The following is a 16735-nucleotide window of genomic DNA, read 5'->3' on the forward strand; positions in this document are numbered from 1 at the left end:
TGTATTCAAGAGCGCTTGCTATTTTAATCCTTTGCTTGTAATGAGTTGTATTGTATATGCTGACTGCTGATAGTATGTCGTCTATAGCTGGAAGGATTGTCTGGACGAATTGTACCTACTGCATGGTGCTATTAGGTGTCTTCTAGGTTCTTGGTATTACGCTTGTTATTAAATATATAGGTACCTACAACTAAATATATAGGTTGGTACGAAGTTAACTTTGTATCAGAGCTCAGCTTTTTAATTTATACTAGGCAACGAACCATCTCACATTTTCAAGAAAAGACCATTGAACTTTTTTCGTTTATCAACTTGTTATTGGAATCTCTCAAAATGATAAGAATATGTAGGATCCTAGAGTGTACCAAATCATGATTAAGGTACATCTTTTGATATTTAACCGCTCTATTTGTAAGAATAGCGGTTATAAGATCTACCCAGGTACTGTACAATACTCTGAAATCAATCGGCATCAAAGTGTAATATCCAACATCAAAAGACACATCATCATGTGAATTTCTCCCGTTTTGTTCTCGTTTCTACTTCTGAACCTTCTGACAAGTATTCTTATATTACTACTGGCAGCACGCATTGTTACTTTGACATCATCATTGTCTGGTAGCAGTATAGCATGTGAGGCTGACTGCTGATAGTATGTCGTCTATAGCTGGAAGGATTGTCTGGACGAATTGTACCTACTGCATGGTGCTATTAGATGCCTTCTAGGTTCTTGGTATTACGCTTGTTATTCCAACTAAATATATAGGTTGGTACGAAGTTAACTTTGTATCAGAGCTCAGCTTTTTAATTTATACTAGGCAGCGAACCATCTCACATTTTCAAGAAAAGACCATTGAACTTTTTTCGTTTATCAACTTGTTATTGGAACCTTCTAGGTTCTTGGTATTACGCTTGTTATTAAATATATAGGTACCTACAACTAAATATATAGGTTGGTACGAAGTTAACTTTGTATCAGAGCTCAACTTTTTAATTTATACTAGGCAGCGAACCATCTCACATTTTCAAGAAAAGACCATTGAACTTTTTTCGTTTATCAACTTGTTATTGGAATCTATCAAAATGATAAGAATATGTAGGATCCTAGAGTGTACCAAATCATGATTAAGGTACATCTTTTGATATTTAACCGCTCTATTTGTAAGAATAGCGGTTATAAGATCTACCCAGGTACTGCTTTTTAATTTATACTAGGCAACGAACCATCTCACATTTTCAAGAAAAGACCATTGAACTTTTTTCGTTTATCAACTTGTTATTGGAATCTCTCAAAATGATAAGAATATGTAGGATCCTAAAGTGTACCAAATCATGATTAAGGTACATCTTTTGATATTTAACCGCTCTATTTGTAAGAATAGCGGTTATAAGATCTACCCAGGTACTTGTGGATTCATTAAACCAAACAAAAAACAAAATATCCCTTGTGTTTCTCTCTATCAAGTTGAACTCATCGTAAATATTTGTACCGATTGATGAATATCATTAAATTAATAACTGTGCACACAATATATAGTCCCATTATAGGAGATGGGAGTACCAATTAACTATTAACAGTATTAACTATGGGGTCACTTGGAGTAATGAGCTCCCATGAGTTTGGTCTTGATTAAAAGTCATATTGGTTTGGTATATGATTTGTCGATTTGTCTGACACTAAGCTTGACGTCGAGACCCAACATGGAACCACAGATTCCAAAAAAGCGCAGATCGCTATCACACCACCTATCATTATACATCACTAGGTACTGGCAGCACGCATTGTTACTTTGACATCATCATTGTCTGGTAGCAGTATAGCATGTGAGGTAGTCCTGAGTCACGCTTATTCATCTTTTGTTATCTTGTCTTCGACGTCAGAAGAAAGGAGAAATGTGCCGGCAAGTTTGAATATCACAATGAAAGTGAAACACCAACCCTCGATTATAATGAGCATGGAACAAGTAATGTAGGAAGGGATGGGCTAGAAACACCACTGAAGGGTTGGGGTGGCTCCAGTCTATTTGTTTTTCATTATCAGTACAAGAAAAACTTTCCGGACTGGGGCGGTATGGGGAAATTTCAGATCTAATGAGGGAGCTCTCCCACACCCACTTTGCCAAAAGCTCTGTCACACATCTTTCATAATAAAGCAATATCAAAAGGCAAGCTTGCAACTCTAAAGACAAGTCCGCTTCATTGTGATGACAGGTTTCAATTGGAACATGACAACGAGGGGGAAACATAACTTTCGTTTCTCCAAATTAAAACAATATTGGATCGATATTGAAAAAGCTCGTGTTCTTAAAAGTAAAAAGTCACTTTCATCCGTTTTTGCTTTAATGGAGTAGCTTTCTTTGCCTTTCTTGCAATAGCTTTCTTTTTTCTTCAGACTAAAGAATATCATTAGGATTATTCGATCATTGATGATCGAGTGGTATCCAATGAGATACGTAATAATAAACTTGAAGCATCACCAAAACATCTGATGGTTATAAATGGACTTGCACTATCTGTGCCTTCTCATACAATTTTCATATAGTGCAGTAGTGCAAGAAGGGTGAACAAACTGGTACAACAACATCAACAGATTCCTTATGAATCAGACATTTATATCAGCGAACTACCCCATACTCGGTAGTGTCTACATAACTTACCACTGCCAGTCTTACCACTAAATGTTCTGAATGAACATTATGTCATTCAATTAAAAGCAAAAAACATCTCTTCGAGTCAAGAATCTCATATCCTTTATGTAACACAAGATCCAGCACACTTAAGTGAAACTAAGGTACCCATTAAAACTCAATGAACCTTTCCATACCAATGCAAGTCAAGTGCAAATCATGAAAATTTACACTGAATTTTTAATAATTTTTGACCACAACATTTGGCACAAGAGGAGTCGCGGAAAGTAAAGATTTTCCAATGATCATACTATCAGAACAAATAAAAGTAGAACCCAAGGGGATAAGAATTAAAATGCTTGCAAAAGGACATTTAATAAGTAAAACAAAGCTAACCGAATGAAACGAGTAAAAAAGGGAAATGCAAATAATAATTAGAAATTGGAAATTATAATTTTGTGTAAATTAAAGAATGGTATCTTTCAGGAATAATGTTAGAAAGTATAGGTAATACTGAGACCAGAAATTCATCTGTCATAAATCATAACCAGTAACCAATTTAAGAATGAGTTATTGTTTATTTGATGTAGTACCCACACACAAAACAAAACCTAGCAGACATTACAGGCAATATAATTGAAATTTATTCTCGAACCTAATTACCTAAATCCTATTTTCCTACATATCAAAAGTACATAGATAAACATGAATATAATTATTCAAAGACATTATCTTATTTAAATGAGGCTCTTCTCTAAAGTAGGTAGAGGATGATTTTAATTATGTACCCTACTACCTTTATTATTTTCAATCGCTGGTATTTTGACTTTTTCGAATGCTTTTAGAATACATTCAAAATGCTTACAAAGCTGAGCTGGAAAAAGTTAAACTGAGCCTTACTGACACCAATATCATCAAGATTGTTAAGGCGGTCTCTTCCTGATCCCTTGTGTGCCGCGTCCATTTTAATGTAGGACTATTGCACTGATATCACCAAGATTAGTTATGTAATATATGATGATATTAAAAAGGATGATTCACTCGACAGTAAAACCATAAAAGAAACGAATGATAAAAATCAAAAGTGACTAGAGGGCTAGGCTGAGGAATCTGAGGATCAAGAGAGAAGATTGGAACAAATTATAATTTTGTGTAAATTAAAGAATGGTATCTTTCAGGAATGTTAGAAAGTACAGGTAATATACTGAGACCAGAAATTCATTTGTCATAAATCATAACCAGTAACCAATTTAAGAATGAGTTATTGTTTATTTGGTGTAGTACCCACACACAAAACAAACCTAGCAGACATTACAGGGAATATAATTGAAATTTTATTTATTCTTGAACCTAATTACCTAAATCCTATTTTCCTACATATCAAAAGTACATAATATCTTTGCCCATATCATTTGATGTCCAGACCAACATGAAACTACTAATAGAGAAAAACAGAAGAGGATCTTCAACATGAGGGAATTTTGGTTGGACTTTCATATGTTCGTTTGGTTACTCATTTGCATCGGATTGGACAGATCTGTTCGAAGTCTAATCTTCATTCATTATTTTTCCATAATATGTTTGTCAAATTCTAAAAAGTTTCATTTGTAGTGATTACATAATTATGTTTGATTTTTTTTTTATTTTATTTTTATCTTTTTATTTTTTATTTATTTTATTTTATTTTTTTTTTAACAGTTCAAATAACCCATCTAACAGTTGTTCAAATTCAAATTATTCTGATTCAAATTTAGGTGCAATACTTCTAGTTGAAATCAAATGTTTGTTCACTTCATCTGATTTGTAATGGTCGCCACTGGACACCGTTTTTTATGGTTATTGAAAATACCTAATTGTGATGAGAGTATTTCAATTATGTTGCTGGTAGAAAATTAATAAAAATAAATGTTGTAAAAAAGTGGTATTCTATGGGGTAATTTCAAAATCTGTGTGAGGAACTTTCTCTGCCCTACCTCAGTTTAGAACTCTATAGGAGGCATGTATGCAATATCATAGCGACATTCTCAAGTTTACAGTTTACATTACTCACACTAAAATCGTCGACTTACTCGTAAATTGACTTCGTAAGTGATAGAATGAGTATTCAGTATACCTACAGTCCTACACGTTTGGTTACGCCTAACCATGTACCTATGCCAAACTTGGTACCAAATATTTGGTATCTAATATCCAAATCGTGCTTCATTTCATCTGGCGATCCTTTTTATTTTGGGTGACAGACCTGGTATATTCTGAGGAGAGTCAGGAACTATCATCTACAGATCTAAGATTCTACATCTTCAGAATCATAGAGCTGTGAACTCATCTTTCGTGATTCTTTTTGGTTAACATAGATGAACATTTTCAGAACATGCCTAACTTTGGGGATACTATTAGGTTCTCAGGTTCTTCCACCAATCGCCACACTTATAGCGGTTTATCCACCATCCTCACAAAACCAATTCAAACTATTAGGTTAAAAAATAATGGACTATTGGTAAGTTACACCTCTGAAAGTGCTAGACTCAGGCCATATTACTGTAAACTACAATACTTCGACAGTCAAAATGAAAAATGAGTTGGCTAACGATTCAATCGATCCAAAAGTTGTAGGCGAATACCACCTATAGAATAGGGCGGAGCTAGAGTCTGGATGGAGGTTAGATCCACCTAATGCCAAGTTTTCATATCTTCAAGGTGTACGTATATCTCTATAGAAGAGACAGACAAGTATAACCAATTTGGTAAATGTTATGCTGAATTTACCTGCCAACCGTGAGCGTATAACTGAATCTATTATGGATGTTGCTCAAACTTTGAACTATACAAGTTCTTGATACTGTGCTTCAACTACTAATAACTCCACTATCTGAGCAGACTCTCCATATATATTTGTATAATTATAATCAAAAGGACAAGCTAGACTGAATCATTAAACGGGAGATGACAAACATATTCGTATGAACATAATCTAAAGATTCTAAAGGACAAGCCAGGCAGAATCACCAGAGATGAAATGACAAAACATTACACCACAGTAAGGTTATGGATCATTTGATCTAAAATGTCAAAAGAGTTGGGTTTAACGGATACCGAATAGTTAAAATCAATGTAAGACATACTACATATGATGTTTATCTCATTAGCTAGGCCAGAGTAGCTCTGGCAACTGTTGACTACAAAGTGTAAGTTTTACGGACCGTTTAAAACTCCCAACACCACTAAATAAAATAGAAAGTAATAATAATCTACGTATTTGATGAATGACGTGAAAACCAAAGTATATCTGAAAGATATTTGCAACACTAGGTAAATAACTTAAAAGCTAACTGTAAAATACAAATCAAGACAATGCGTTGTGTTGTTAATCCGGTAGTCCGGGCATCTCCACCAAAATTTGAAAAAAGATCTTCAGTGATCTAAGAACATTGTCCAGCTAAGAACTTATTGTCAAAACATACTCATGGATAGTACTGGACAAGACACCGAGGCCAGTAACAGACAAACCAAAGGTGGGTTTTTAATAGCAAATAAACCCACTACTTAATTTGAAAATCTTCAGTGAATTGAACCTCTTTTACTTCATCAGAAAACTGATAGCTTATTAGATGGATCAATTTTGAGTCCTGCGATTATGATTATCTTAATCTAATTTATTATCTTTACCTAGGAAGTATCAATCAAATTTTCTGAGTGCAGCGACCTGCGAGTTGCGTAAAGTATCCAGTAGGCGACTGAAACTTCAGTTATTAGAAAGTTTGTTACATCTAGTTTCTTGAAAACTGCATGAAAACCAAAAACAAAAAGAAGTTCCATTTCATTATCTCACCAAATTTGGAAATGGATTTAGACAAAATTAAACATGAAGTGTTACACAATACAACAGCCAATCCTCGTTCTTTTAGATTTTGTATGACGTTTTGGCTAAACGTACCCTCGAACTTTTGTTTAGAGTTAAAACTAGACCATTCTGTTCATTCTATTCTTTTTTTTTTTTTTACTTCTTACCATGTGTGTGGTGTTATGTGTTGTTGTGTAAAGTCTCTGCCTAGTGTATTGACTTGGTTTTGTAATTACTCATTTATTTTGTCAGCTGTCAGTAGATTTGGTTTAGGCTATCCTTCTACAATCTACATATGTATGTACTAATTTCGATAAACCTACATGTAGGATGTGTAGAAGTTTAGTTAACCCTGAATGTAGATTGTAGAGTCAGTTGTCTTAGCATCAATTTTAAGTAAGTAGTTACAGTTTAAATGTATGTAGTGATTAGTGATATTTCTGAGATCGATTCTACATGTAGGATGTGTAGAAGTGTAGTTAACCCTGAATGTAGATTTTAGAGTCAGTTGTCTTAGCATCAATTTTAAGTAAGTAGTTACAGTTTAAATGTATGTAGTGATTAGTGATATTTCTGAGATCGATTCTTCATGTAGGATGTGTAGACTGTAGAAGTGTAGTTAACCCTGAATGTAGATTGTAGAGTCAGTTGTCTTAGCATCAATTTTAAGTAACTAGTTACAGTTTAAATGTATGTAGTGATTAGTGATATTTCTGAGATCGATTCTATCAATAGATCTAGCAAACATTCGACGGAGTACATAAAATACTGCGTATGACCCGTGTTCAATTAACCTCCTTTCTAGTTTTTATCATATGTTTTTGCCTCGGTCACCTTTCTTCATCTACCAGTATTTCTCATGAGAATAAAGATACATGTGGTCTACCTTGGGTTTGCTGAACCTGTCAGCAAAATCAATATTTTGTGCGTTCAACTACTACTGCCTTTAGGCTACCGTATTCCTCTATCAATAGGTAATCGGTTTCTATAAACTCTTTCTTGAGCTATGTGGTTTTATGTCCACTGTTGTGAAAGAAATCCACACAATTACAGACAAACCCCGTTTAGTGTCAACCAACTAATATCTTTGCCCATATCATTTGATGTCCAGACCAACATGAAACTACTAATAGAGAAAAACAGAAGAGGATCTTCAACATGAGGGAATTTTGGTTGGACTTTCATATGTTCGTTTGGTTACTCATTTGCATCGGATTGGACAGATCTGTTCGAAGTCTAATCTTCATTCATTATTTTTCCATAATATGTTTGTCAAATTCTAAAAAGTTTCATTTGTAGTGATTACATAATTATGTTTGATTTTTTTTTTATTTTATTTGATGTCCAGACCAACATGAAACTACTCATAGAAAAACAGAAGAGGATCTTCAAGATGAGGGAATTTTGGTTGGACTTTCATATGTTTGTTTGGTTACTCATTTGCATCGGATTGGACAGATCTTTTCGAAGTCTAATCTTCCTTCATTATTTTTCCATAATATGTTTGTCAAATTCTAAAAAGTTTCATTTGTAGTGATTACATCCCAGTCAGCACACACGATTGGATGTAAGGCTCGAATCAAGCTTACAAATTCACCTGTGTAAGTTGGATGACATCCAGTCTGTATCACATACATTGTATATTTGTACAAAATAAAAATTGAATTGAATTGAATTGAAAATTAAGAAAAAGAAAATTACCTACATGGAAAAATATTTTGTTGGGCTTTATTGCTGCCGTCCTAAGTAAGTAATACCTAAAACTTGGAAGACGAAAAATTTTGAACTTAATTTTATTTATCACAAAGAGATTTATTTATGATTTTATTTAGCTATTTATGGCCCTCAGTCCTTCCAACAGACATCCAAAGATTAAATTTCGCACAATGCTGTATGAGACAATTTAGACAGATTTTACCTCAAAATAAAAATAAATAAATAAATAACAATAAAAGAAAAATAAAATCCAATCCTTTGCTCGTTTTCGTATTAACCATATTCAATTCACAAAATTTAGTGCCTACCTACATTTCAAAATATGTACAGCCTTTGGGCGTGGGACAACAAGGAAGGGTCCAGCATCACATATTTTATTATCAGACATCTGATATAAAAACCACAGCTGACCGCTGATCAGATGTGGTGAGGCGTCTGATTTAGCTAGTAGTTTGGGCATCTCCACCAATTTTCTGATTTAGCTAGTAGTTTGGGCTTGGGCATCTCCACCAATTTTCTGATTTAGCTAGTAGTTTGGGCATCTCCACCAATTTTCCGATTTAGTTAAGAGTTTGGGCATCTCCACCAATTTTCTAATTTAGCTAGTAGTTTGGGCATCTCCACCAATTTTCTAATTTAGTTAGTAGGTAGTTTGAGCATTTCCACCAATTTTCCACTGTCAACTATGATCACACCCTAAAATATTATCAGCTTTATGGGATGTAAGGAATGATACCTAAATAGTAAGGAATGATACCTAAACAGGAATGTGACGTCAGTGTTACGAGAATACAGATTTGAATCCGAAGTCCACCGCACTAACCACTATTACACAACATTAAATATGGTTTCTACCTAACTTTAAGGATACTATCAGGTTCTCAAGTTCTTCCACCAATCGCCATACTTATAGCGGTTTATCCACCATCCTCACAAAACCAATTCAGACTATTCGGTTAAAAAATAATGGACCATGGAATATATTGGTAAGTTACACCACTGAAAGTGCTAGACTCAGGCCATATTACTGTAAACTACAATACTTCGACAGTCAAAATGAAAAATGAGTTGGCTAACGATTCAATCGATCCAAAAGTTGTAGGCGAATACCACCTATAGAATAGGGCGGAGCTAGAGTCTACACAACAAAGTGAAGGGATACCCACCATTATCAAGCAACATGTGGAACCAATTGAACTTCTACACAGAAGCACACTTGTTCCGCCTCCAGCCAGAATCCAATTATTTTTCTCAGCTACTGGTTTTCTGTTTTGCTTCGTTAGGTGCCGGATCTATTATGTTTTTGGTAACAACACGTCTTCCGTGATAACTCTTTTCTGTGTTCATTATCATTTAACATGTTGGTTCTGGTTGGAAACAATTAGGTTGAAGTACCCATTGGCTTCCGTGCTCCCCGCCTTGGCATGATCACTGAACAACCAAATATTCAATGTTTGCTTCGTTAGGTGCCGGATCTATTATGTTTTTGGTAACAACACGTCTTCCGTGATAACTCTTTTCTGTGTTCATTATCATTTAGACATTTACCTTGTTGGTTCTGGTTGGAAACAATTAGGTTGAAGTACCCATTGGCTTCCGTGCTCCCCGCCTTGGCATGATCACTGAACAACCAAATATGGCTCTTGACAATTCATCATAATTAAATATTCTGCTTGTTAATTTTTGAAGATATTCGTCTCTTATTTTCCGTTGTTCCCTTTTAATTTTTCTGAGGGAAACTAACCCTTGAAAATATTTTAGTAAATCGTACCTACACAGAAAAATCTGAATGGCCAGGTTCTATGGCATTCATATTTTTACAGTGATACCCCCACTATCTGAGCAGACTCTCCATATATATTCGTATAATTATAATCAAAAGGACAAGCTAGACTGAATCATTAAACGGGAGATGACAAACATATTCGTATGAACATAATCTAAAGGACAAGCCAGGCAGAATCACCAGAGATGAAATGACAAAACATTACACCACAGTAAGGTTATGGATCATTTGATCTAAAATGAGTGGGCACCCGGGCCCTATGGGCTCCGGTAATGTCTTGCGCTATGAAATAAAATAAATAATGTCAAATACAATAAATGAATCATTTTCTCCTCCAAGAATCCAGGGTTTCCCGAGAATCCAGGGTTCAGGTCCCTTAAGTACCTTACCTACGTGTTAGGGGATTCGTTCCCGTTGACCCTTTTTTTTTTTTTTTTTTTTTTTTTGGGAATTTGGAAGATTTATTAAGATATTCGTCTCTTATTTTCCGTTGTTCCCTTTCAATTTTTCTGAAGGAAACTAACCCTTGAAAATATTTTAGTAAATCGTACCTACACAGAAAAATCTGAATGGCCAGGTTCTATGGCATTCATATTTTTACAGAGCTAGATCTTTCAGTGTTCTAAGAACATTGTCCAGCTAAGAACTTATTGTCAAAACATACTCATAGATAGTACTGGACAAGACACCGAGGCCAGTAACAGACAAACCAAAGGTGGGTTTTTAATAGCAAATAAACCCACTACTTCATTATTCATGATGTTAATCTCATTAGCTAGGCCAGAGTAGCTCTGGCAACTGTTGACTACAAAGTGTAAGTGTTATTCAACCGTTTAAAACTCCCAACACCACTAATAAAATAGAAAGTAATAATAATCTACGTATTTGATTAATGACGTGAAAACCAAAGTATATCTGAAAGATATTTGCAACTTGCAACACTAGGTAAATGACTTAAAAGCTAACTGTAAAATACAAATCAAGACAATGCGTTGTGTTGTTAATCCGGTAGTCCGGGCATCTCCACCAAAATTTGAAAAGAAATTATAATTTTGTGCAAATTAAAGAATGGTATCTTTCAGGAATAATGTTAGAAAGTATAGGTAATACTGAGACCAGAAATTCATTTGTCATAAATCATAACCAGTAACCAATTTAAGAATGAGTTATTGTTTATTTGGTGTAGTACCCACAGCGAATAGTTAAAATCAATGTAAGACATACCTACTATGATGTTAATCTCATTAGCTAGGCCAGAGTAGCTCTGGCAACTGTTGACTACAAACTGTAAGTGTTATTCAACCGTTTAAAACTCCCAACACCACTAATAAAATAGAAAGTAATAATAATCTACGTATTTGATGAATGACGTGAAAACCAAAGTATATCTGAAAGATATTTGCAACTTGCAACACAATATAATTGAAATTTATTCTCGAACCTAATTACCTAAATCCTATTTCCCTACATATCAAAAGTACATAGATAAACAATATAAACATGAATAAAATTATTTAAAGACATTATCTTATTTAAATCAGGCTCTTCTCTAAAGTAGGTAGAGGATGATTTTAATTATGTACCCTACTACCTACATATATTATTTTCAATCACTGCTATTTTGACTTTTTCGAGTGCTTTCAGAATACTTTCAAAATGCTTACAAAGCTGAGCTGGAAAAAGTTAAACTGAGCCTTACTGACACCAATATCACCAAGATTAGTTATGTAATATATGATGATGATATTAAAAAGGATGAACCACTCGACAATAAAACCATAAAAGAAACGAATGATAAAAATCAAAAGTGACTAGAGGGCTAGGCTGAGGAATCTGAGGATCAAGAGAGAAGATTGGAACATCTTCTCTTGGCTCCCGGAGTTACGCAAAGATACCCACCATAGCTCCGAGGCATCTCAACATCAGGTAACATTCTATCAGGTTGGACCCAGCATCAAACTATTTTTTGATTGCATTGTGCTTTATTGTGGTCTCTCATCGAATGAGGTGATTTCAGAGGTTTCTGTACTACAGACCGACCATAGCTCCGAGGCATCTCAACATCAGGTAACATTCTATCAGGTTGGACCCCAGCATCAAACTATTTTTTGATTGCATTGTGCTTTATTGTGGTCTCTCATCGAATGAGGTGATTTCAGAGGTTTCTGTACTACAGAAAATTATCTTAATTATAGCATGTTAGCATGTAGGTAACTACCATTAGGAATAGCTGATACTGCTCACGAAATGCAAAAATCTAAGGAAATTTAAAATTCTCGAATGAACTATGATACTCGTATTTCAAAAAAGGAAGGAATAAAGTAAAAATAAACTAATTATAGCATGTTAGCATGTAGGTAACTACCATTAGGAATAGCTGATACTGCTCACAAAATGCAAAAATCCAAGGAAATTTAAAATTCTCGAACGAACTATGATACTCGTATTTCAAAAAAGGAAGGAATAAAGTAAAAATAAACAAACAAATAGTTCTAGATTTCAATGAGCGTTTGCATACCTTGTCAAGAATATGGCAACATTTAGAACCTTTGATAATCCAAAAGAATGAACTAAAATGCAACCTAACCAAAAGTCATTTCTAGAAAATGAAATATTTGACATGACCAAGTCGCATCATTTCGTCAACCGTCTTCAAAACTGTTTTAATAATCCAAAAGATTGAACTAAAATGCAACCCAACCAAAAGTCATTTCTAGAAAATGAAATATTTGACATGACCAAGTCGCATCATTTCGTCAACCGTCTTCAAAACTGTTTTGGTCCGTGCCAAATCAAGATGAGATTATAAAAGAAGATAGATGTTTAGTGTATTAGGAGTTCAGGTTCCGAGTGATCCATAAAATCCATTGACATCCAATTTGAAGAGAAGTGTCAAAACAAAATAACAATACAAATCTAGATCGGACTCCCAAAGTGACGTGAGAAGTTGAGAAAAACCAGGAGGAGGCTCAAGATATCGTAAACTATTAAGATTATAAAAGAAGATAGATGTTTCGTGTATTAGGAGTTCAGGTTCCGAGTGATCCATAAAATCCATTGACATCCAATTTGAAGAGAAGTGTCAAAACAAAATAACAATACAAATCTAGATCGGACTCCCAAAGTGACGTGAGAAGTTGAGAAAAACCAGGAGGAGGCTCAAGATATCGTAAACTATTGATGGAATTTCTCTTTTTCGTTGAAGATTAGGATTAGGACAGAAAAAAAAGTTAACAAAATGTTGTCCATGAAACTTTGAGATTCCTGAAAATTAGTAAAAATATAGACGCCTGAGACTGTAAATGTTGAAATATGCCTCAAAGTTATGGTAGATAAACTAAAAGTTGCACGAAGTTAAATGAAAAACCGCCAAGATACGTACAATGTACATAGCTATCTGTTTACTACAATTCAACAGACTCTGAATTTTTTTAGCTCATCTCTTGATTGTATCTTTTCTTTGACAGTAAAAATTTTGATAGATATAAGATATCCATCAAAATTCCTGCCTTCAAAATCACAAAAGCCACACAATATTGTGACCCTGATGTTAGAGGAAGATTAGATCATACATTTATCATGTGTGTGTAATTTATATCTGGTGTTTCGTATGGGCACAGGAAAAAATGCTGGGTACAATCCCCGTCCTTTTATATTTTACCAGCAAAAGCTCATCATGTTTTCCTCAAGTTCTTTTTTTCCCCTTCAACAAATTTATTGACATTCTGAGTAGACATCTTCCTAAGTAGATATTTGATTTTTATTTTAAGAAGGTAGACATAACTTGGTAGGTAATAGGTAAGTATGTATTACTTTTTATCCCTTGATAACTCATTTACTATCTGTGAATGAGCGGAGCGTAAGTAGACCGGAGGGTTACCTACTCATTTTTCTCTTGAATATCTTGTAGAGGAAACTTCTTTAGTTTCACAATTCTTTACCACTTCAGTACCACATGCGTCACAAAAATTTCAAAATCAAATTCAACCAGATTTTCGGTTAGCTTGGAACTTTACTTTCAATTCCAATCCAATTCATTTGTTTGTTTGGATAGGTATTTGACTTTTGAGAATAACACAGCAACATTCAATTTGGCTTCGAGGAAACTTCTTTAGTTTCACAATTCTTTACCACTTCAGTACCACATGCGTCACAAAAGAATCAAAATCAAATTCAACCAGATTTTCGGTTAGCTTGGAACTTTACTTTCAATTCCAAACCAATTCATTTGTTTGTTTGGATATTTGACTTTTGAGAATAATTTGAGAATAACACAGCAACATTCAATTTGGCTTCGATCAAGACTAATAATGTTGTTATAGTCAAGTTGGGCTGCACACGGGAAAAGGCAAAGAAAAAGAAGAGGTGTCAAGTTCTACTCAGTCTACAATTTAGGGTGTCTGAACAAAACTTGCCTTTTGTTACGGCTGCCAAGTTCCCACTCAGACAAGGGTTAAATCCACTTGGTCTGAGAATAGAGATGTTGCATTACCGTGTCTGCCCACGCAGGTCTGAAATTTCAACTTGTTGCTGATGCCTACTCGAGACAGCTCAATGCATAACACGAATAATTTATCTGTCCTTGTCACAAATGCAGTCTACGGACCATTATTTTAAACTAGGGTCATTTGGACTGCGCCAACAACTTGGAACGGCCTGGTTATTGTGTGTTCTAATGTTAATGTTGCGTCTATTAATACGTATAACTGATTTGTATGATCTTTTTTCTTTCAAACCTGGTCTACTTTTGTGCCCCAAGACACACATTCAATCCATTTCTTCCATTAGTTGTAGTTTTTCCTCCCGAAAACGGCTACTTGGAGTACTTGGTCTGTGGCGCATATCTCTTAGTAGTGCAGTCAAACTGTTTGGACATGGGACTTGGTTGGGTGGAGCGTTATTACTCTCCTTAATATTCCACAAGTTGAACTACATATTTGAGGTGCATTTAGTGGGCAGGGTAGTTCCAAAATTTGAGGTAAATCTAAGGGTGTCTAGTCTACACAATTTTGTAGGTATCACCTTCATACAGGATTACATTCTCGGAGCTACACCTAAAATAGATAGCAAATAATTATGTTTATACTTTATACATTCAAATGTCTTATCTGCCAGCCTAGTTAGCTTAGTTGGTAGTGCGAATTAAGAAAAAGAAAATTACCTACATGGAAAAATATTTTGTCGGGCTTTATTGCTGCCGTCCTAAGTAAGTAATACCTAAAACTTGGAAGACGAAAAATTTTGAACTTGATTTTATTTATCACAAAGACCTATTTTTGGCCCTCAGTCCTTCCAGCAGACATCCAAAGATTAAATTTCGCACAATGCTGTATGAGACAATTTTAGACAGATTTTACCTCAAAATAAAAATGAATAAATAACAATAAAAGAAAAATAAAATCCAATCCTTTGCTCGTTTTAGAACTCGTATTAACCATATTCAATTCACAAAATTTAGTGCCTACCTACATTTCAAAATATGTACAGCCTTTGGGCGTGGGACAACAAGGAAGGGTCCAGCATCACATATTTTATTATCAGACATCTGATATAAAAACCACAGCTGACCGCTGATCAGATGTGGTGAGGCGTCAGATTATCAGGAGGACCACCCAATTAAGACAAATTGTTGTGACGTGAGACCGCTTCTCAGGCCGGGTTAGAAATTGTCAGATCTCTTGGGTAGAAAAAAGTCGGCCATAAATCCTGCTTTTATCGAGATAGAATCTGTATGCCATCAGGAACGGTCGGTACTTATCGTGAAGGGAAACTTCTCTGTTTTTTTTTTTTAAGTTTTAATGTTATCCTCCACACATGGCCTTGTTGCTTAGCGTGTAAATAAATAAATAAATAAAATAAATAATGTTATCCTCTAACTTCTAAGGTTTTTAGTGACGAGGGTTTAGCCTAGATTTGGTGACAAGCTACCCGCCCCCTCACATGGACCTCACCCAGCCTGAGTGGGGCCGGGAAAAGCGAGCAGAAGGCGATTGCCCAGTTGCTAGGAAAAATCCAGCCGTTCCGAGAACGAACCTTACATGTTGAGGATACAATCCGCCCCGGGCGAGAATTGACCCCGCTACCTAGCGCTTACAAGGCAGACGCGCTACCAAACAAGCTAACTAGGCTGGCTGAGTTTGCACGTCCAGGCCTGAGATTTTCCACACATTTATCAAACTACACTTGAGATCAACCATTATCCGAGGTTCTATCTTGTTTTTCATACATTTATCATGTGTAGGTAATTTATATCTGGTGTTTCGTATGAGCACAGGAAAAAATGCTGGGTACAATCCCCGTCCTTTTATATTTTACCTGCAAAAGCCCATGATGTTTTCCTACATCAAATGTCCCGAGCAAAGCTCCCTCGCAGGCAACGCATTAATGTGTTTGTGCGCATACGTTTCTGATGCGCAGTTCTTTCTGCTGCTCCGCTAGCATAGTGGCGCTACCTAACGGACGAAAAAAAAACAACTGCGTAAAGTCTGACGTCTTTCATTAGAACGGAAAATAAAAATTGGATTTTCGACCTTTTACAATTATTTTTTCGGAGTTTTGACCTCAGATTTGGAATTTTTCCCAACTTTTTACATAGGAATCGACCATTTATTTTTACCCATTTGCAACTGCTCCATTGAAAGAGAGAGACCGAAATGTGAGAAATAACGCGTTTATCAGTCAACATTATCCTTATCTTATTGATTGGGATCCTGAATGAGTTCCCAGGTAATGCGCGATGGTTCATGAGAAACGTAAATAGACGCA

Source organism: Diaphorina citri, unplaced genomic scaffold, assembly GCF_000475195.1.
Source record: "Diaphorina citri unplaced genomic scaffold, Diaci psyllid genome assembly version 1.1 scaffold1036, whole genome shotgun sequence".
NCBI classification, from domain to species: domain Eukaryota; kingdom Metazoa; phylum Arthropoda; class Insecta; order Hemiptera; family Psyllidae; genus Diaphorina; species Diaphorina citri.